Raw genomic sequence first — 22,350 nt, 5'->3', positions numbered from 1 at the left:
CACACCTGGACAGGCAGGTGTAAGACGTAGGAAGAAGGGAAGGGATAGCTGTCAGCTTTCTCTTACACATATAGCAAGATACTCCATTGATGAGGAGCCTGGGATGTAGTCCAGCTGTCACCTTTCCCCTACACATACACCAGGAGACACCATTGATGAGGATCCTGGGATGTAGTGCAGCTGTCACCTTTCCCCTACATATACACCAGGAGACACCATTGATGAGGAGCCTGAGATATAGTACAGCTGTCATCTTTCCCCTACACATACACCAAGAGACACCATTGATGAGGAGCCTGGGATGTAGTGCAGCTGTCAATTTCCCCTACACATACACCAAGAGACACCATTGATGAGGAGCCTGGGATATAGTACAGCTGGCATCTTTCCCCTACACATACACCAAGAGACACCATTGATGAGGAGCCTGGGATGTAGTGCAGCTGTCATCTTTCCCCTACACATACACCAAGAGACACCATTGATGAGGAGCCTGGGATGTAGTGCAGCTGTCAATTTCCCCTACACATACACCAAGAGACACCATTGATGAGGAGCCTGGGATGTAGTGCAGCTGTCATCTTTCCCCTACACATACACCAAGAGACACCATTGATGAGGAGCCTGGGATGTAGTGCAGCTGTCACCTTTCCCCTATACATACACCAGGAGACACCATTGATGAGGAGCCTGGGATGTAGTGCAGCTGTCACCTTTCCCCTATACATACACCAGGAGACACCATTGATGAGAAGCCCGAAATGTTGTACAGTTAGGGTATCTCTTGATCAAAATTGCTTACAGTATACATTCTTATTGCAGATAATTTAGGGCTAGCCCCAAAGTATACAACAGTAGCAAGAACTATTCAATCCCAAATGTTTCCGAGATACACCTCTGGCAAATAAAGGACTCAACAATATTTACAGGGCCTTGTGAAAGTTAGGATGGGCACTAATCAGAGCAATTGGCTGTATATCGGGACCTACTGCCAGAGGCCACTGTTCATGGTTGAAGGGTGAGTGCAGATGGCTTGGAAGGGATGGAGACTAGGTGCAAGGTGCCAATCACAACTACTTCAGGTGGAATAAGGTTGAGTACTGGTCTTCAGCTGGGCCATGCTCTCAGAACCTGACGCGCATGACTGAAGGCAAGTGGAGTTGGTTTGGATGGGGTGTGGCTATGCCCAGGGCCTGGTGGATGAACTCGTTATGTACGGCCGAATGTCCTGCTCCCAGGCACTGCTCTGCAAGATCTAGGGTCCCATTCAATTGGCTTGGGTTGGGTTAGGGTGGACATATAACATTATAAATAACCTCAGATAAACCTTTAGGGGCAGATTTACAAGCCCCTTGCGAGACATTTACGCCACAGTTGCGTCACTTCTGTGACGCAGCGGCGGCGTAAACCATGCGCCATGTTGCGCCTTATTTACAACGTGACGCATCTATGGAGATGCGTCACGTTGTAAAGCCCTGCGCTACATTAAACCTGCATCGGGTTTAATGTATGCAGGGTGGGCGTTCCGTCGGAAAAAGCCTCGGAAAAGTGACGCAGTGAAATCTGCAAGATTTCACTGAGTCACTTTTCCGACGCTGCTGCGTCAAAACCCTGCGCCTGCTTGAAGCAGGCGTAAGACATGACGCAGCATGTTCGGTATGGGCAGCCCCTGAGCATTGCTGGAGTTGCGTCGTGCTTGTGACACGACTCCAGCAATGCGCCGCCCTTATGCCATCAGATGCGTCACGCATCTGTTTATCCCTGCGCCATGAGGCGCTGCATTGTAAATGCGGCGCATCTGTGGTGGCGCAAGGGTAAACTTGCGTGATACATCTTTCCTGGCGCATCCCTGCTGATTTGCAGGGATGCGCCAGGAAACATAAATCTGCCCCATAGAGCGCTATGGATAAATTGTCTAAACACAAATCAATTGTTAAAAAACATAATAATTTACTGAGAAAGTCAGTTAAAAGGACATTATGTACACAATTTTCACTCTGAAAACCACTTATATTTAACAGTTATAGTAAGCATATAACCATAACTTGCTCCCAATTCATTGCTCAGGACATATGATGTTACCAATGAATTTCCTAACAGCATCATTGATAACATCACTGGTGACATCACATATCTTCTCACTATCAACATTGAACACGTTGATGTATTACACAACATCTCTGAGGGTGTCATTATAAAAAATGTAAGCAGTGTCTACACTAAAAGTGAAACAGTTATGGAAGTGGAAATCATCCTTGCTATACCTGATAGACTATGAATGCAAAGTCTCACTTTTAATCTGCATCTGACTAATGGGAAAGTGATGCAAACAAAAAAAGTCTATTTTGGTCAATGAGAATAAGGCTTGGGTTCATATGGGGGCTCAGCACCTTGCATACCTGAAGGGCAGGGCTTGGGTCTAAATCTGAAAATGTTGGCTTGAGTGCATGCGCCAAGATCAGGACCACCTCACAGACCACACTGCACATTGCAAGAGGCTTGCAAGGATTTATATTCACACCTAGATCTGGCTGAACATCTGCTGCACGCAGCCTAAGGCCATGCAGATTGAATTATGTCTACATGGAGGTAATCAAAGGGCATGGTCATGTGCAGTGCTGCTGCAATAGACGCTACAGTGGCCCCAGAAAATCGTAATCCTACTGCATCATGTGGTAAGGTTCTTGAGCATATCCCCTTGGAGATAAAACAGATTGTGAAGGAAATTACGGTCGGTAGAGTGATCGAATATTTTGATGCATTAGTCATCTTTCTGAATGTCTGAAATTCCCCACGTAGGAATATAACAGTGGGCACAGGGTTTTATAACAGGTATCAAAGGAATATAGTCAAAAAAGTATCAGGCGTAGAATGATCTCACAGTTGCAGGCTCACTGTGATTAGCATAAACAGGCTTATGTGACAATAGCCAGAATGTCAGTCATTCAATGCACCAAGCACTGGCAGCTCCCAGCTTAGATTTTCTTAAAACCTAAGGAGTCCCAATGTCTCGTGAGCACAAGTATGTGGGGGTACCTGCAAATTGGCAGTAAGGTTCTGAGCATGAGGCCCTCCTTCCGGAGTGTGTGCGATGATTCCTGTTTCCTCCAATGTTGTCCTGGAGATCTGTGCAGACCATGAGTGGTCATTGGGTGCAGCTGCCATGTCCAAGGCCAGTGTTCCTCCACTCATCAGCAGAATCAGCACAGGACATCCGGTACAGTCTTTGGATGCTGTTGGCGTAGTCCCACTCTCATGCTCTCTCCTTCTTGTTGGTGCCGTTCACCAGTTATGCTCAACAGTGATTGGGAGGCAAGGAGACCCACGCTACCGCTCAGTTTAGCTCCTGCCTTGCATTATCTCTTTTTTGGGCACAGGGCAAATGAATGATTTATTAGCAACCCGGGAAGCAGGGAGACCCACTCCAGAGCTTGAATCTGCTCTTGGATCACTCCCATGCTAGTCCACACTTCTACGCTGTTCCTTCTATCCCGTGTTAGTCGTCTCTTCTAGGCTGTCCCTTCTATTGAGGCACAGTTGCTTGACTCCTCTAGGAAAGTACATCCTGCAGGGGTATCTTCTGCTCCCCTCTCTCAGCAGTCCAAGCATGCTCTGGTACTGAAGCAGTTCTACAACTTCTCCATTAGCTCCTTGCAAACTTTCCAGGTAGTGTCCTCTCACCTGTGGGAGACTGGTTGTCAGAGACAGTAGGCCCAGATCTCAGGAATTCCTCTGGTACTCAGCGGAGTATCGCCGCGTCAGTCAGCAAGAAATCTGGAACCAATTGGGAAAATTTCAGCCCTGTTTTTACAGTCATGATGCAGACAGGAAATGTAGATTACATTGTAAGGTTCCTTGAACCAGTCTATATGAGTACTCTCATTTAGACTATCTCTCTTCTGCGGAGTCTTATTTTCAGGTCATGGTTTCCACAGGAGGTAGTGGTGAGGGGTGTATCAACTGTAGCACCCAAAACATAAGTACAATCATACATGAAAACATTGCACCTGGCAGCCATAAATCTTTAGAAGTTGCCCCTCAGAGAGAAAACAAAGGGGCAGGACCTGCCTGGATCATTCCCTCTACACAACAAACTAGACCACTGTTCCCACCTCCTCACACCCCTCATCAAAGTAACTGGTGGTGCTCAGGAAGAGAAAATCAACAGGCCTCTGCTACAAACGTCACTGCTGCTTAAATAAAACAACCCTGTCTCCAAACTCCCACACCTTACTGCCTGACACTAAATCCAAAGCTCAATAATGGCAGATATACACTTTGCTAGTCTGTGAAGGCTATCCCTGGACCTCTATCTTGTGATATTCTTTACCAGGGGTGATCAATAATGAATCCCATTGGCCTTGCGGTCACATATTTGAACCTGGAGGCACCCTATCAGACTCCATTTATACCAACTGTGTACACATAACTGACTCAGGATATCAGTAAATAGTTCGGCAAATCGAGGTAGTGGAAAATTACAAATGTAAGTCCAGTAGCATCTCACTCTTAAAGTACAGGAAAAAAGCTTGTCCTGTACTATAGATCAGAAAACTATGTGCTTCCAAAACTGCTCCATGATTGTGTGCCTGGATGCAGACTGTAGCTCTGAGTCTTAGAAATTCTTATTTGGTGCTTCCCTGCCGATCAAAGAGCTATGCTTTTAGTCTCAGAATCTCCCACACATCCTAGTCTTCAGCGCGCCAGAATATTTGTAAAACATATAGTTGAGTAACTAAGGGCGAAGATTTACATCTGCAAAACCATGCAGGGAGCCATTCCATCATAACGACGTTTCCGAAATAGAATTCTGAGAAAAAACAAAGTGGCGGAGCCCTGCGTTAGCCTCCTTGGCTTAACGGTGCTCTCTGTCACTTCAGAAACGCAATGCTGCACCATATTTACTACAATATGGTGCAGTACTGCGTTTCCCACTGTGCTGGCGCTGAATTGGTCACCCAGAGTAGGACGGGTATGCCCAGACGTGGGTCCAGTGCTCTCCATAACACTGGAGTCAAGCTATCCTGCCTGAAGAGCGGTGAAACCCCGAAACCGGTCCTAGGATGCTTGTTTCCAGTCCAGGGAGGACCTGGCTTGGCAGTTCGGGCTAGACTGTTCCCATTGGGCACAGGATCACAACTGATTTGCCTATGGCTGGGTTCAAACTGGAATGGCATGGTGGGCAAAAAAACGATGGATTTAGGCCCAGATCTCTGTACTGGGGTGAATGTATGACATTGTTCTGCATTCTGTCCATCAACTGTTGTTTTTGCATTGGTCACCCCGAGCGGGACGGGTATGCCCAGACGTGGGTCCCGTGCTCTCCATGCCACTGGAGTCAAGCTATTCTGGCTGAAGAGGGGTGAAGCCCCGAAACCGGTCCTAGGATACTTGTTTCCAGTCCAGGGAGGACATGGCTTGGTAGTTCGGGCTGGACTGTTCCCATTGGGCACAGGATCATGAGTAATTTGCATACGGCTGGATTCAAACTGGAATGGCATGGTGAGCAAAAAAACTATGGATTTAGGTCCAGATCTCTGTACTGGGGTGAATGTATGACATTGTTCTGCATTCTGTCCATCAATCGTTGTTTTTGCATTGGTCACCCCGAGTCGGACAGGTATGCCCAGACGTGGGTCCCGTGCTCTCCATGCCACTGGAGTCAAGCTATTCTGGCTGAAGAGGGGTGAAGCCCCGAAACCGGTCCTAGGATACTTGTTTCCAGTCCAGGGAGGACTTGGTTTGGCAGTTCCGGCTGGACTGTTCCCATTGGGCACAGGATCACGACTGATTTGCATATGATTGGGTCCAAACTGGAATGGCATGTGAGCAAAAAAACGATGTATTTAGGCCCAGATCTCTGTACTGGGGTGAATGTATGACATTGTTCTGCGCTCTGTCCATCAATTGTGGTTTTTGCATTGGTCACTCCGAGTGGGATTGGTATGCCCAGACATGGCTCCAGTGGTCTCCATGCCACTGGAGTCAAGCTATACTGGCAGAAGTGGGGTGAAACCACAAAACCGGTCCTAGGATGCTTGTTTCCAGTCCAGGGAGGACCTGGCTTGGCAGTTCGGGCTGGACTGTTCCCATTCGGCACAGGATCACGACTGATTTGCATATGGCTGAGTTCAAACTGGAATGGCATGGTGAGGAAAAAAACGATGGATTTAGGCCCAGATCTCTGTACTGGGGTGAATGTATGACATTGATCTGCATTCTGACCATCAATTGTTGTTTTTGCATTGGTCACCCCGAGTAGGACGGGTATGCCCAGACGTGGGTCCCGTGCTCCCCATGCCACTGGAGTCAAGCTATCCTGACTGAAGAGGGGTAAAACCCCGAAACCGGTCCTAGGATGCTTGTTTCCAGTCCAGGGAGGACCTGGCTTGGCAGTTCGGGCTGGACTGTTCCCATTGGGCACAGGATCACGACTGATTTGCATATGGCTGGGTTCAAACTGGAATGGCATGGGGAGCAAGAAAACGATGGATTTAGGCCCAGATCACTGTACCGGGGTGAATGTATGACATTGTTCTGCATTCTGTCCATCAATTGTTGTTTTTGCATTGGTCACTCCTAGTGGTACGGGTATGCCCAGACGTGGATCCCGTGCTCTCCATGCCACTGGAGTCAAGCTATCCTGGCTGAAGAGGGGTGAAACCCTGAAACCTTTCCTAGGAGGCTTGTTTCCAGTCCAGGGAGGACCTGGCTTGGCAGTTTGGGCTGGACTGTTCCCATTGCGCACAGGATCACGACTGATTTGCATATGGCTGGGTTCAAACTGGAATGGCATGGTGAACAAAAAACAATGGATTTACACCCAGATCCCTGTACTGGGGTGAATTAATGACATTGTTCTGCGTTCTGTCCATCAATTGTTGTTTTTGCATTGGTGCTAAATTTAGCTGCCTAGCGCCAACGCAGTCGCCCTTGCACTTGCAGCATAGTGCAAGGGTACCTGCGTTGAGGGGAAGATTGTTTATTTGCAGCAAGGTCTTCCTTCCTGCACATAAACAATCAATGGCAATGTGCTGTTTCTATGTGTGCTGCATAACACTGCACAAATGGAAACAGCAAAAACGAGGAGCAATAATGCATTTCTCCTCATTTCGCCTGTTTAAGACCAGGTTTTCCCTGGTCTTAATTTTGGCGCTGCTTCCTGTTTACGCCACCCTTGTAAATAGGAGGCAGCGTCAAAATCAATGGGTGTTGCGATGGAACACCCACCGCAATACCCAATGCCCTCCCCTTTCAAGCTAGCTACAGCGTGAAATGGTGCCTTATTTACAAGGCAGCGTTAAGTGGCTGAACACTGCCATGTAAGTAAGGCAATATGCCCCACAGTTTTTGTATTCTTTGCAACATAAGGGGATATTTACATGAGGATAGTGCACCAGAAAGTCACTTTTACCAACATTCTGGTGGCACTATGTCCTTCTCAATATTGACAAAGCGGTGCCTGGCCTCTTTGAGTAGCTTAGCGCCACCATAGAAGTACGGCCCTTTACCTGCATCACTTTGTGTGAAAGGGGCGCGCAATGGGTGTGCTGTGTGCATTCCACCACAACACCCATCGCTTTTAGATGCTGCCTTAGATTTACAAGGATGTGTAAATCTGAGGCAGCACCAAAAGCCAACGCCGTGCAATAGCAGGCATTAGAATGACGCAACAAGGAAAAATACTTTTATTTCTCCTCACTTTTTCTTTTTCCATGTGTGCTGCATTCTGCAAATCCCATTATTTATTGTTTATGTGCAGGAGGGGAGACCTTCCTGCATGTAAACAATCATTCCTTGCAATGCAGGCACTACAGTGCAAGAGTGCCTGCGTTGGCACAAGCCAGATATCTTTAGCACCCGCGCTAGGGAAACACAGGGGTGTGCCGCATTGTTGTTAATACGGCATATCCCTGCATTTTGGAAATGACGGAGCGCGGCTCAGCTAAATTTTGCACAGCTCTGCTCTCTGCCATTTCCTTGTAAATAGGCACTGTTTTTTGTGTAATAGCAGAAGGGATCGAAACTCTATTGCTATGGTTAAGGTAATTAGTGAATAGAAAACGTGTTTGATTATTTTTGAGTAGATCTTACTATCCGCGCTAATAAGTAAGATGGGTCTATATGATGACGGGTTGAGTTCGGATTTGTCTTTTTTTTAAAAAACTACTATAGTAGTCTTCCACCATGATTCAGGCGTCTGGCCCGATTGAGAAAGCTGAAATAAGGACATAAACTCAGATCGAAGTGCTTGACGGAATGTTCTTAATAATTCTAAGGGAATCCCATAAGCTTTACCAGCGGCTAAGGAGATCATTGTATTCTTGATCTCCTCCCATGAGATCGGGGCAGCAAAGAATCTAATTTTATTCGGATTACTTAAAAATTCTGTAATTCTCTCCGAAGTTGCTTCACCTTCTGCTGTGTATAATTGTTGAAAGAAATGTTGGAATACATCCAGAATTTCAGCTGGAGATCTAGGATTCTACATATTCTATTTGCCACCCCCCTCTGTTGTATACGTTTGTCCAATAGCCTCCCCGTGTTTTCCCCGAATCATAAATGTCAGCTCTGTGCTGCACAGATTTAACAGCTAGCACTTCCCCAAAATATTGATGTATTTTAGCTTTAATGACTGCGATAAGCTGTTGAAAGTCATCTATTTTTTTAACATCTCCAATAATCGCATCCAGACTGGGGAAAATTATAATTCCATTGGTATCCACCCGTCAACATGGGTTGATCCCTGTTCGGAATACAACAGATCATGTTAAGCGAGTTATTGCCCTTTTTGAATTGGGCTCAGGCCACAAAGTCACCGCTTGGGATGATCCTGTTAGACGCAGAGAAAGCGTTTGACAGGGTCTCCTGGTGGTTTCTGTGGTCAGTCTTACAATGGAAGGGATTCGCTACTGAATTTGTCCAAGCGGTACAGGCACTTTATATATCACCAGAAGCTCACATCCGCATATCTGGACAAGAATCAAAAGCATTTAGTATTAGTAGAGGTACAAGGCAGGGATGCCACTGCTCTTCATTGTTATTTTCGTTATATATTGATCCCTTCCTTAATAAATTGGAAGCGGATCTGAACATCGAAGCGGTTAAGTTCAGCAATACTAGATATAAATCACTGGCGTATGCTGATGACATTGCGATTCTTACAGGCAACTTAAGGTTAGCTTTCCCAGCAGTGAAAGATTTGGCGGAACAATTTGGCACTGTTTCGGGATATAAATTAAATGTAGATAAGACTCAGTGCTTACATTCGGATAGTCTATTTCCGGCAGATATTCCAATTGTGTCAGAAGTCATCTGTCTGGGGGTTAAGATTACAGCAGCAGTGGAGCGTATACCAGAACTCAATATCTTACCAGTGATTCATACAGTCAATAAGGCTTTAGAGAGATTAGATAATTTACATTTATCACTATATGGATGTTGCAACGTTATCAAGATGTCAATTTCTCCAAAAGTTTTATATCTCTTTTGGACAATCTCTCTGGAATTTCCGACATTTTGTATTGCAAAAGCTGAAAGGGCTTGTTTCAGATTCCTATGGGGATACCGCAGGTACAGAAGCACAATTAAGTGGATGATTCTTCCCAGGCTTATGGGTGATGGGGGTACCCTGCTTTTTCTTATATCACTGGGCAGCACTCTTGCAGCATATGGGGATACTCGTAGTTGGAGCTAGGGCTAAAATATCGGAGTCCAACTATATATGAGATGTTGTTTGGAGAGGAAGCTAGGCAAAGTTTAGTTAAAATTTTAGAGCCCAGCTATTACAAAAAGACCAAATTCAAAATAATTCAGTCAGCTTACTCAATTTGGAGGAAGATACGATGCAGACTCAGGCTATCAAATATTAATGCATATACCCCTTTCTCGGAGTGTGGTCTTTTACCATCAATATTTCAGGATAAAATCACGTTTAGCTGGGGTAATGCAGTGATCAATGTTTTGGGGGACGTATGCGGCGATGGCCAAATAGTCTCATTTATGTCTTTGCAAGAAAAGTTTGGCCACTCTAGGAGAGACTTTGTTAAGTTTTTACAAATTCAGAGCTTCTTAGGCACAACCGTGCAAGGGGCGAATGCAAATTTGAGAGAAATTGGTCTGATAGAATTGATGTGGAAACGATCTTGGATCGGGAAAATATACCAGATATTACTGGATGGGTTTCCTGATGATTTAATGGCCCAAATTGCTAGTTGGGAGAGAAAGTTAGGAAAGGAAGGGATACATCTGGAAGGATCATTGGAATTAGCTAATCAGGTGTTTATATCCGGTAGCCTGAAGACTCAGCATTTTATGTCTATTTTTGACCTATATTACACTCCCGCAAAGACATCTAAGTGGGCGAGTTCACGGGGTAGCTCTGGGGCATGGGCCGCAGATACTGTACACATGTTTTATGCTTGCCCCAGTATAGCACACTTTTTAGGAGACATGGAATTTTTTCTGAACTCGATTCTTGATACTCCAGTTACACTCACATCAGATTTAATCATTCTGGGGGTAGAACGAAACGACGAAGGACATTCTCGTATAGGTTCTGAGATTGGATTTGTATTTATTGCTATGGCTATTATAAGATTATGTATAACCTCTCAGCGGATTAGTTCTGACCCCCAACGTTCCTAAATTAGCGGTCCAGGATATTAGCATTATATAATATTGAATCTTCTGTATATCGGATGAGAGGGTGAAGGAGACGAGAATGGGGTAAAAAAATATGGTCTCCAATTACTAGATGGATAGAGAAAACTGTTTAACCCTTAAGATATTTGTCATTATTTATTTCCTTGTCTCTCTTATAATATTTCTTTCCTCTGGTCTTTCTTTTTTCCTTTTTCTGGGATGGTATTATGAATTATGTATTGATACAGTATTTATTTAATCTGTGTTTTCCCTCTTTTCCTTGATTCCCAAGAATGAGATGTTTTGCTTGATTTCTAATAATGAGTTGTTAAGATAATGCAATTTTTTAAAGTATATTTCTTATGTTAATGAAGATGAATTCACTATGACAAACTTAATCATAAGATCTTTTGGAACCAATAAAAAGAATTTAAAAAAAGAAAACGTGTTTGATTTGATAATGAGTTTGACCATGCTTGACTAATGTGCATAAGATGAAAAAATATACAACTCAATATTAGTCTTCCACAAAAAAATACACAGCATTGAATTTATCCACATTAAAATGGCATGGAGCCAGGTGATGCTTCTTTCATGTGTTTCTGAGTAATGTGCTTATGGATACCTAACCCTGAACAAATATTTTACCTGACCAGTCTCAGACTAGGCACTTTGTACTTTTAGGAAGCATTCCCCCAGCAGGGTAATTGGTACTCTACCTTATCCCGCTGTCCCCGTGATAACATTTCAAAACCATCTCTTACTCATTTCATGTTTTTCTGTGGTTTCTATATTAGACTCGGACTTCAATTTTTATGCCCTATACTTCGCTCATCTGGTCTTAGATCCCACACCACAAGTCTGAAATCCTTATAGCGTCTTGACTCGCAGGTTACTTGCCACCTGTTTGTTATTCGCTGTGCCCAACTTGCACTTAGGATCAGGAGAGTAAAAGAATGCTAGACTTTTTTGACCTCATTGTTTTAATGTTATTTATTTTTGTGTGGCGTTCATTTACTTTTATTGTATATTTTTTTAAACATTTTTTAACCTGCTTTTCGGTTGTTCTACTATAAAATGGCAAGGTTTTATAAGTCATATAGATGTACCTTGATATACGCATTATTTATTTCTTTGTGTGATTTTTTTACATTTGAGACTTGTGCTGCTTATTTGATTGACTATATTCCTTTCTGTGTCCATGTTGAATCTTTCTATTGCGCTCAGCCGAATAAAAGCCATTGACTGGTTGACAGAGTAATATGCTGAAAATGTAGAAACATTTAAAGATATATATAAATGGGAGATAACAGATATCTGTGAATAACTGAATATGGATTCAGAAACTGCACAGCTTTAAAGAGTGATTATTTTGTTTGGTACACCATTTTCTGAGGGTCACAAATATTAGTAAGCATTGCTTTCTTTGGGGCCATGAGTGGCTATAGAGAATATTTCTTGAAGTCCTCTAAGCAATTTGAAAATTTTCAGTTCCGGTCTTACTCCATAAATTCAATTCAATTTCAAACTTTAATCGGCAGAATTTTTAGCGACCATGTAAGTGAGTCACAGTGCAAAATTACAATAAAACATTTCAAAATACATCAAGTGCAAATCAGCGTACACACACAGTATACAGAACAGAAAAACAGCAATTCTATTATCAGAGAATTGATCTACGGGCATGTATGGCAGTTTTTAAAAAGCTACCAACACTTAAAATAACTTCTTCATTATTTAAAAGTAATAAAAATCTAAAAGCAGGTCACAGATTTCTCTTTAAAAGGGGTATTAGAAAAAGCCTAGAATAACGAGCATAAAACTAACAAAAAAAGTAAAATGGAGCATTGTTTGTCCAAATAATTCATCACAAGGGCAATGGAAGAGTTCAAGATGAAGAGCGTAGCCCAGTGGGAAGCAAAGCAAGTATGTATTAGTGTCTGGTCTAAAACAGAATAATAAGGAGCGCTCCCACAGACTGCGGGCAAGCCAAATATAATTAGTAGTGCAATTCAGATCCCATAGGTCAGGATAGCTAATCACAGTTAGTTTTTCTGTAAGGTCTTTTAGCCTCATAACTGAAAAATGTGTTGGTCACACTCTTCTACCTCGATTGTCGCATGTAGAGGGTGTCTGAGAAGATAAATTCTATCCTTAATTGGCAATATGCCGTTTTTACATAAGTTAACCAGGGGATCCGTAATCCCTTATCCAAGGAAAGGCAGGCTAGTATTATTTCTTGTATTAAAATAGCCTCAGGGCTTTTCCAAATCGACAGTCAAAACAGGGCCAGTCGTGCCAGAATCAGATCTTCAAGATGTGGCAGCCCAAGTTCCTTATGACAAATAGAGTGGGCGGCTGACAAGGGCTGAGATGACACCCTTCTGAGGAATCAATTTTCTTCTTGCTGGATTGCCTTACAGTGTGAAATCCACCATCTCTCAGCACCATACATAGCAATAGGAAGGCACTGAGATTTGTAAATCCTGCCAATAGGTGACGATCATGAAGGTCCTTTGTTAACCTACTTTTACATCAGTATTGGTCATTAACAGAAACCTGGGCTAAAAGGCGAAGCAAAACTAAGCATTGTTGATGTGTGCAAATTATGCACATTATCCATACTTAGTTTTGTTTTACCTTTTAGTCCAGGTTTCTGTTCCACTTTCCTGATGCATTATGGTCCTTGTAGTCCTCTCTGTCTTCAGCCCCTTCCTAGATCACGTTCTGATAGTGGTTTCCTGCTCACTAGATTGGTTCCGGATCCTACGGTTATTCTGACTGTTTATATTTGCATTCTGGACCCTTCTCTATGTTTGCTCTAATCCATAATACCTTCCAGGTTTTCCTGTTCCTTTTCTTGTGTCTCCTGATTACCTTGGTCTTCTCTCTTATAAGATCCAGCTCAGCCTTCACTTCATTGGTGGTTCTTTGATTCCTTGCACCTGGTATGCCTTGCAGCTGGCTCTCTCCCTGCATCTGTTCTCTTCCCTTGAGCCTAAATCTATTTTAGCTCTGTGAACTCTGAGTGCAGTGGCTCGGAACTGGCAGCTGCTGAGCCTCCTTGTGCTCTATCAGGTTCCTACTGCAGTCATTCCAGGCTTGCTCTTTGATTCTCTTTCCCTTATTTCATTAACCCATTTCTCTGTTTGACTATTTGGTAGTATCTCTTTTCGTCCCTTGTTTTCCTGCATCATGTGTTTGCCATTGTTCATAGTTTCCTGACTGCACTCTTCTGATATGCAGACTCCTTGTCTTGTTTTTCTGTGTTCCTATATGCATATTTCTGTCTTGGCTTATTAGAGTGCAGATCTTTCCTAGTCCAAAATTTCAGTTCTGCGTAGTCCACTTCTGTTCCTGACCCTGACTCCAGTCCAACTTTTCTCTGATCCCAGTTTCTGTTTTGTTGTTCCTTGTTCTGTTCCCGCTGGTCTTTTCTCGTGTGTTATATTACAATCTTGATTGTCATTGTTACCATCGGTGCCAATGTGTTTCTGGGACCTTGTGCCCCTGACACAGAGATCCGCCCAGTGCTCTTTTTCCATATGAGCCTCTGGGTGTCTCCAAGAACTCTGTGAGATAAATCTGCTCCTTGCTTTCTAGTAAGATCTTTTGCATCTCACAGAGGTATCATTTACAAGGAGCAGACAAACTGTAATTTATAATAATAGATTGTCTATCGTTTCCCTGCTTTATCTTTCTGTTGCTTATACTTCTATTTTTCATGCAGACTTCCAGTTCCCTATTCATTGCCTGTTTGAACCAACTTCAGTCGTCAGCTTCTGTCCTGCTTCTCTTTCAGCCTTCAGGCACTCTATATTACACCCCTTCTCAGGAAATCCATTTTCACTTCAGAGAACACACACAACCCCGGTTCTTCAGTTTTGTCTGATTCTCACCAATTATTCCCCTGACACCTATGGCCTATCAATAGGTAGAAAGCATCCAAATGATTATGAGTTATCAATGGGGGGCAAAAAACAAACCATCTCTAGGAAACACAGTGCAAGTCAATCAATCAATCAATAAATTCTTTATTCGGTACAAGCGTTTTATACCATAAACGTACATGATAAAGATAGAATAAAATGTAAGATAAAAATGGCACACTATGCATTATACACTTCTGAAACTGATCCGCCTTTGTCTTAAAAAAAGAATAAACATAATAAAAGTTCATATCGAACATGGGGCAACAGATTTTAGAATACAGATATAGACTCACAAACAAGCTAAAATTCTAACGCAGACATTGACTTCGTGCTAACACTGTGACTTTCAGAAACAAGGTGACGGAATTAATAATGGCCTCATCATCCATTCGGAGTAGTACATCATTAGATTCTCTGAAATTACTAATATGTCGCTTTTTGATCAGAGGGAGCAGGATAGTTTTGGTGTATATAAAATAGAAACTACAAAAAAATAAAAAGTGCGGCATCGATTGGCCGGATTTCCCATCACAGGGGCAGGGACGGACGGGTGTCTAAGTTAGCTTGAAAGCCTATTGGGAAGTTCAGTAAGTATTTTATAGTGCCTTCTCTAAAGCGGAAGACTAAGCTGCGCTCCCAACCATTCATATGGCCAATCATGTAACTTTGAGGTGAGCCAAACTGACCCTGATTCCTACTTAGATAGCCCGATACTCTTGGTTTTGCTAACTCCCTCTTTATTGTCTCTTCCTGCACATGTTGATACTAACAAGCCTGCAGCTGTTTCTTAGTGATAGAACAAGGGCCCTCAGGGTTTTAAAATAGTTGGTTGAGACCAATCATGCGCAGACAGGATTCGATGTACTTTATCCAGGGGATTTTCCTACCATTGTCGCATGCAAGGCAATCTTTTATGAGATCTTTTGTGAGTGCCCCTCTGTATTTTGCCAAATGGCATACCAGAAAAGCAGCGGGCGGGCACTGATATAATCTTCAACAAAGGAGAGACCTAGCTTGTTGTGGCAATTAAAACGGTGAACTTCGAATCAAGGGAACATCAGTGGTAACAGTAGTAAACAAGCATTGGCATAGCCAATAGGTCTCGCCTTTGGGTCCTTATAAGTGTTTAGCCATGCAACAGTTGCATAACTAAATACTTATAAGATCCCAAAAGCGAGACCTATTGGCTATGCCAAGCAGCCGTGCGGCCGCGAAAGTGGAAGTAATCGCGGAAAAGCGCGGCGCGCACTCCCGCGCACATGCACTGTAGCTCTAGGCTGGCCTGGTAGCACTTTTTGGAGCCCTCTCAAAAAGTCTCGCCAGACCAGCGCATGCGCTGGGTCAGGCGAGACCTAAAAAGGAGTGGAGATCATCTATATATAAAAAAATTAAAGCGGGGCTAAAACACAACCAGCGGTGCTAAAACACAATCTTGTCTCACACCTCTCATAATACTGACATTATTTGAACCCTCACCATTGATGTTAATCCTTACTCTGGCTTTCATTCATCCCTCTGTGCAAATAGGCTAAAAAGTGTACTAGTGCTTTATCTAGGCCAAGAGAAATTAAAATATACCATAGCTTAGACCGATTAATGCTATCAAACGCTGTTGATAGGTCCATAAAAACTAGGTACATAGGGAGCTTTTTGCTAATGTATACTTTCCTATGATTATTTTGAGATTTAGGCACTGCTCTATAGTACCCACTTTAAGTCTAAAGCCATACTGGCTGGGATGCAATACTGCTTTTTCTTGTGCCCATTTATGCGTTTGTATAAAACTCTACCAAATATTTTTAGAGTAGTGTCTATTAGAGAGATAGGTCTGTAACAACTGGGCAGAGAACGGTGCCCTTTTATAAAAATCAGAACTATGATCGATATCAACCAGGATTCAGGAATGGGAGCAGTGGCGAAGCAATTAAAGACATTCAGTAGTAATGGAGCTCAGAATGTCGGGTTCTATTTAAAAAGGTCTATAGGCACGCCGTCAGGGCCTGGTGCTTTGCCCCCAGCACTCTGTTGTAATGCCTCCTCTACCGCCTCCAGAGACAATTGAATTCAACTAAAATCAGGATCTGGCAGGGTATCTATAGTTAAGTTAGCCTGGTCATAAATTGTGGAATAATGGTTCTCCCAATCTTGGCTAGAGATATAACAACCAATCTTTAGAACTGTACAATTGGGTTGTTTCATCTGTTTAACTGAAGCTCAGAAAAGATTACTATTCCTCCCGGATGCAGCTAAGATAAGTGATTCCCATTGTTGTGTCATCAGTTCAGCTTTTCTTATTTGTAGTGCCTGCTTGTATTGTTTGCGTACTTCAGCTACAGTTATGGGGTTCTTGGGTATGACCTTAAGGGTACGCCGCAAATGGTTGTTATCACGCGAACAATCCTGATTAAAACACCATGGTCTACTAGTATGTTCTAGGTTTGGGGCTATGAGCTCTTTTTTTATTGTGTTAGAGAGATCTACAAAGGGAACTACTGCAGTGTTAATAGTATCAGTTCCTGTGAGGCTTGCCTGTACCAGGGGATCATTTCCCGCTATTACCTTTTGGAATAGGTGTTCTGGTGCTACAGATCTCCATTTTAGTCTTAGACAATCTGTAGAAGGATCAAGATGTTGCGCCCCAAGCACCTTAATGTACTTTGGCCTAGGGGCCATCATTAAATGGGCTTCAATAGGATTATGGTCACTGAAACTAGAGGGAATCACATTACCATGTGATATGTAATCTATAAGAAAAAAAGATATAAAAATGTGGTCAATAGTAGAACTAGAACCTCATCCTGTAAAAGTAGGGGGGATATCAACATCAGTGCAGGCGAAATCCATAATATTAACCAGCCAGCAGGGAAATCAGCTCGCGTCCCCTGCCATCAAGATTGCTATAAGTGGCAGTATCCTTTGTATCATCGGAGTGCGGGTTTCTTGTGTGTAAATTATATCGAGAAACTGAATGAAGTCTTATGTTAAAATGACCTCCTATACATATTCCCGCTGGTTGCCCACTGTCTGAAATATTATTCTGAAGAAAGGAGATATGATCGAATAATGATGATAAGTTAATGTTTGGCGCATTAATAAAATCATTATTATAACAGTCAGATATAGTGTGCCTCCTCTTTTATATCTTATCGTTTGGAGCTTGACATTATTTGTTTTAACGATCTTGGCACTTCCTCCTGCTTTGATATTAACCCAAGTCGCCATACCCCCGAGAGCACGACCGGAGCTTGACAGAGGCGCTAAGTTGTGAAAACCAACAAAGCCATTAATATGTGATTCTTTCATAGACCAAGTTTCTTGCAACATTAGGATGTTATACTGGGAGATTAATAGTCATACTGGGAGATTAATAAAGTCCATTCAGGGCATAACAATTTAGAGCGTAATCCTGCTATGTTCCAACTCAGAATTTTCAAGGTGTTACTTTCAAGACTTTCAGTTATATAAGACCCTGGCATAATGGGAAGAGGGACTAGTCAACAAACACCTGAGAAGTACTATGATAATAGCCAATCAGGGGCTATAATGATGGCCAATCAGGGTGGTGTTGTGATGTCAGTGTCACCTACAGTCCGTTACAAGAAGTTCCAAAGAGAAGACATCCCAACACAGCACATAAGAGGCTAAAGGTGTTGGGAGACGAGTCTCCAATTTCCCTCCTTATAACTGATGTGATGTGACCCACTGAACTCTGAACTGTATCAGCCCATTTTTTCAATGTGGTTATTCTCATATTCATGTTCGTGTTATTTGTACCTTACTAATAGCTCGGGTTTAGGTGGAAAGTTATGTACGTCACTGGACACATGTGACCCTCTAAGGTAGGGCATGCGACTCCCAGGTTTGCAGCAAGCAACAACCCATAACTGGCCTAATAAAAAGTGACTCAAATGCAGGGGCGGGCTGGCTAACCTGCTACTCTAGTATTTTTACAGTTGGCTCCAAGCTAGCGTGCGGCTTTTAGAGCTGAATGGGATACCATGACTGCAACAGGAAGGCCCTAACGGACAATTTATTTGCAGCCTTATATAGAGTGCTGCTGGTTTGAATTGCCCTGCTGCTGGGATTGGGGAGATTGTCCCACACCAAGGCTATGAAGTTTTCTGACTTGATGCTGCTGTATCATGTAAGCCTTGGATCACTGGTATGCGTCCATGGAGACTTCATTGAACACAAGCAGCATTTGTATCCTGCAAATTGAGAATCACTTGTGCCCTAATTTCTATTTTCCCCAATGCCCACTCTGAAGTTACGTTTTTTTCCCTAAATAAAAGGGGAAGAAAAATTCATGCAAAAGACATACAAGGAGAGAGCACATTTTGGCTTGCCAAGGTGGATGCATGGACTTCCCAATAAATTCCTTACAAAGACAGTTGTCACTTGGGGTACAAACTGCCTTCTTTGTGTTTCGCCTAATGCCTCAGTCTTGATCAAGTCGACATTAATTAAGGAAAGCGATTCAACAGGAAGGACAAAACATAATTCATCCAATGAGGTTCGTGCATGCTTATCCTTTGTTTGCCCTTCATGGGCATTCAGAGGTGCACAGTTGGACTGATTGATTAAGATTTAACTGTCACTGTCCGCACATCTGGAAAGGTTACAGCTGAGCCTGGCTTCAAAATGAAAAAGGCGTTTGCAGGTTTCCCCATTACTCTTTGGTAACAAGAAAAATATTGGTTTCTCCTCAGCGTGCTGAGATCTGGCACCCTAAACATCATTTTGTAAATTTTAATAACATGTTGCAAAACCATTCAATATTATATGCACACATTACAGCATTTGTCGCAGGATAAATCTAAAACACGACGAATTATATTTTACTTGTGGGTAACAAGCTAAAGACATACTTAAAGCGTATGTACATTGCCCACAGTCATCCATTCCCTAGTCACTGCCATCAAGCACAGCGCCATGATGAGAGTCATCAAACACCATGAGTACCAGTGTCTCTGTGACAGGCACCGGAGGCTCGTTCCATGAACTATGTTTTCTGCAGTTTCTATAGCGCAGCCATAGCCAAAGGGCATAAGAGCGGTTTACATAAGAAACAGTTGTTACCCCACGTTTGTTTAGGCACTGGGTGGTTAATAGATTTCCCAAGAGGCACTGGATGTTGACAGGGCCGGTTTGGGGAACCAAAAGAAGCCCTGCTGGCAAAAATGTTCAAAGAAGCCCCACTCCCTTCGTCTCCTCGCACAATCTCTCTCTCTCTCCACATTCATCTGTTCTCTCTCTCTCTCTCTCTCTCTCTCTCTCTCACACTCAATCTCTCTCTCTCTCTCTCTGTCTCTCTCGCTTTTTAGAAGACTGTCTGTGCCTGCTGCTACTTACCTTGGATGCTAGGAAAATGACAGAGGTACCAAGAGTTGCCCTGGGCTCTCAAATCGGCCTCCTTGGGCTCCTCACACTTTCAAAAGGCATGGTGGAATAAAAGGCCTGTGCAGCCCTTAATGTTGAGCCGAGGCTGGGATTCAAACCTGGCTTTCTAGTTTCAGAGTTGGTAAATGAATATTTCCTCTATGGAAGCTGTAAAAATTGAAAGTCTACAGCACTGCTTTTTCATGATGAGAAAGTGTTCGGATCTGCCCCATCAGTCCTGCCTCTGCTAACACAGTATGTCATCTGAATGAACATAATGGATCTGATTCACAAAGGACCTCACACTCGTGGCAGAGGCCCCACAGTTGTGGCGGAATCTCTGGAATGACAATTCTAATTGTGGAGACTCCACTCGATGAGGAGACTCCCCCACAACTGTGGGTCCTCTGCCTTGAGTGCATAGGCCCTTTGTGAATCAGGCCCTATGTGTGTATAAAGACTCAAAAAGGCTCCGGAGTGCTCTGTAATTATCACAGAAAATTGAATTAAGCCTATTAACCATTCAGTTGGTGTAGAGTGAAATTTGAATTGTTTCTCAGTAGTACTATGTGAGAAATTGGGTTTCTGGTTGGCAGAGTATGCACCCTGTACCAGCAGGAACCACAATTATAGTCAGGATAAGTCGGATACACACTTTAAATTAAGCTGTGCTCATCCTCAGGTAGCGTGGCACAGAGCAGTCAGGCTTAACTTAAGAGCCAATGTGTTAAGTATTTGTGCACTATAACAACAGTAAAACATTGAAAACACCACAAAAAGACTCCACACAGGTTTAGAAAAATAAAGTATGATTTTTATTAAAAAAAGAAGACCAAAATGACAGTAATCCAATAGGTAGAAGTCGAGATATAAATTTTTAAAGATGAAATGCAAAAATAGTGATTATAAGCAAATAGCGCTTTACGAGTTAATGAGTTGTGATGGGCTGGGACAAAGGGATGCGTGATTGTCCTTCAGCAGTGGCAGCGATGCAGTGGTCTCTGCAGTGAGTCCATGGCCGATGCGCTGGGTTTCTCCATTTGTCAAAGGGATGTGTCAATCATCCTTCAGAAGTGGCGGCAAAGCAGTGGTCTCTGCAGCAATTCCAATGTTGGTGCTCGAGTCCCAAGTGCCATGCGCTGATTCTGTTCCTGCTTCAGCAGTGATGCATTGACTCTGCCTGTCACATTGCGGGTCTTAAATCTAAAAGGGATGACCCCAGATGGCTAGATCTTATAAAAAACTATGATCTTATTGCCCTCCAGGAAACGTGGGAGTGGGAGGGTAATTTTTGGTTGGATGGGTTTAAAACATTTCATTCACCCACTCGTCCTTCTACGTCGGGCAGAGCCAAGGGGGGCCTGATATTTTTACTTTCCCTAAAGTTCAAAGGTACAACAAAGCTAATTGAAGTAAGTTCCCATAACTGTCTGATAGTGGAACTAACCACACCCAACCTGCCCAAAATATTATTAATTCATTTTTATAATTCGGGGGAATGTCTATTTAGGAATGAACATTTATACTTTTTAAAAACTTTTTTAGAAACTTATAGGGCGAAGCAATTCACTTTTTTTCAAATTATACTCATGGGCGATTTTAATATACATCCTTGTGCTGAGAACTGCCGTGTTGATGATGATATGGGCCCTGAATATTCGTTACCACTGCACTTTGAGCACTCACAACAGGGGGAGGCACTGGAGGCTTTTCTTTCGGGAACGGACCTTTTTGAACTTGGTTTTAATGATCCATCTGACCGGGTCATGACATTTAAGGCCAAGGGACGGGACACGATCATTGATTACATATTTTTGTCTCCCTCCATGTTATCCAGTGTAGTGTTTTACAATGCTATCTTGTCCGCTTTCAGCGATCATAACCCAGTAATCCTTGAGTTATATATAGATACGGGTTTTTTGACTTCCCCGGGTAAGATCCCAGAAGCTAACCGGTTGGTAACTTCAGATCAGGGGAGAAGGCTCAAATGGTCAAAGGTAATCCCAGGTTCCTTCTTTTTTAATCTCTGTCTGAAGGCTGAAACTGATATTGCTATATGCACAGATTATACTATACCCAAAGCTGAGATTATTTCAGCATTCGAAGGGATTTGTGGGCAGGTCGCAATGGATTTGACCGTTCCTTCGAAACTAAAACCTAAACTTGGTGAAAGGTGGTTAGACGCAAACTGTTCCAGGGCCCACCAAACCTTAATGCTAGCCCTGAAAAAAACACCAAGAGATAGCAAGCAGATAGCCAGTCTCAGGAAGCACTATAAGTTAACATTACACACCCGTAAAAGTACAATTAAATCTGAGGCCTGGAACGCATTATGTCGGTAGAAGTCCTCAAGGATAGTTCGGAATTTTGGGCCATTGTTAATACCCCCTTTTTT

General features: G+C 43.1%; 1 long non-coding RNA gene across 1 annotated transcript in view; it reads right to left on the bottom strand.

The window, feature by feature from the left end:
• The window catches only part of LOC146817989 (uncharacterized), a 138,242-nt gene that overhangs the window by 377 nt on the left and 115,515 nt on the right, over positions 1-22,350 (bottom strand). The window lies entirely within an intron of this gene.

The sequence above is a fragment of the Triturus cristatus genome, chromosome 6 (genome assembly GCF_964204655.1).
Source record: "Triturus cristatus chromosome 6, aTriCri1.1, whole genome shotgun sequence".
Lineage (NCBI taxonomy): Eukaryota > Metazoa > Chordata > Amphibia > Caudata > Salamandridae > Triturus > Triturus cristatus.
The sequence above is the reverse complement of the archived record's forward strand: the minus strand, read 5'-3'. Positions and strand labels throughout refer to the sequence as shown.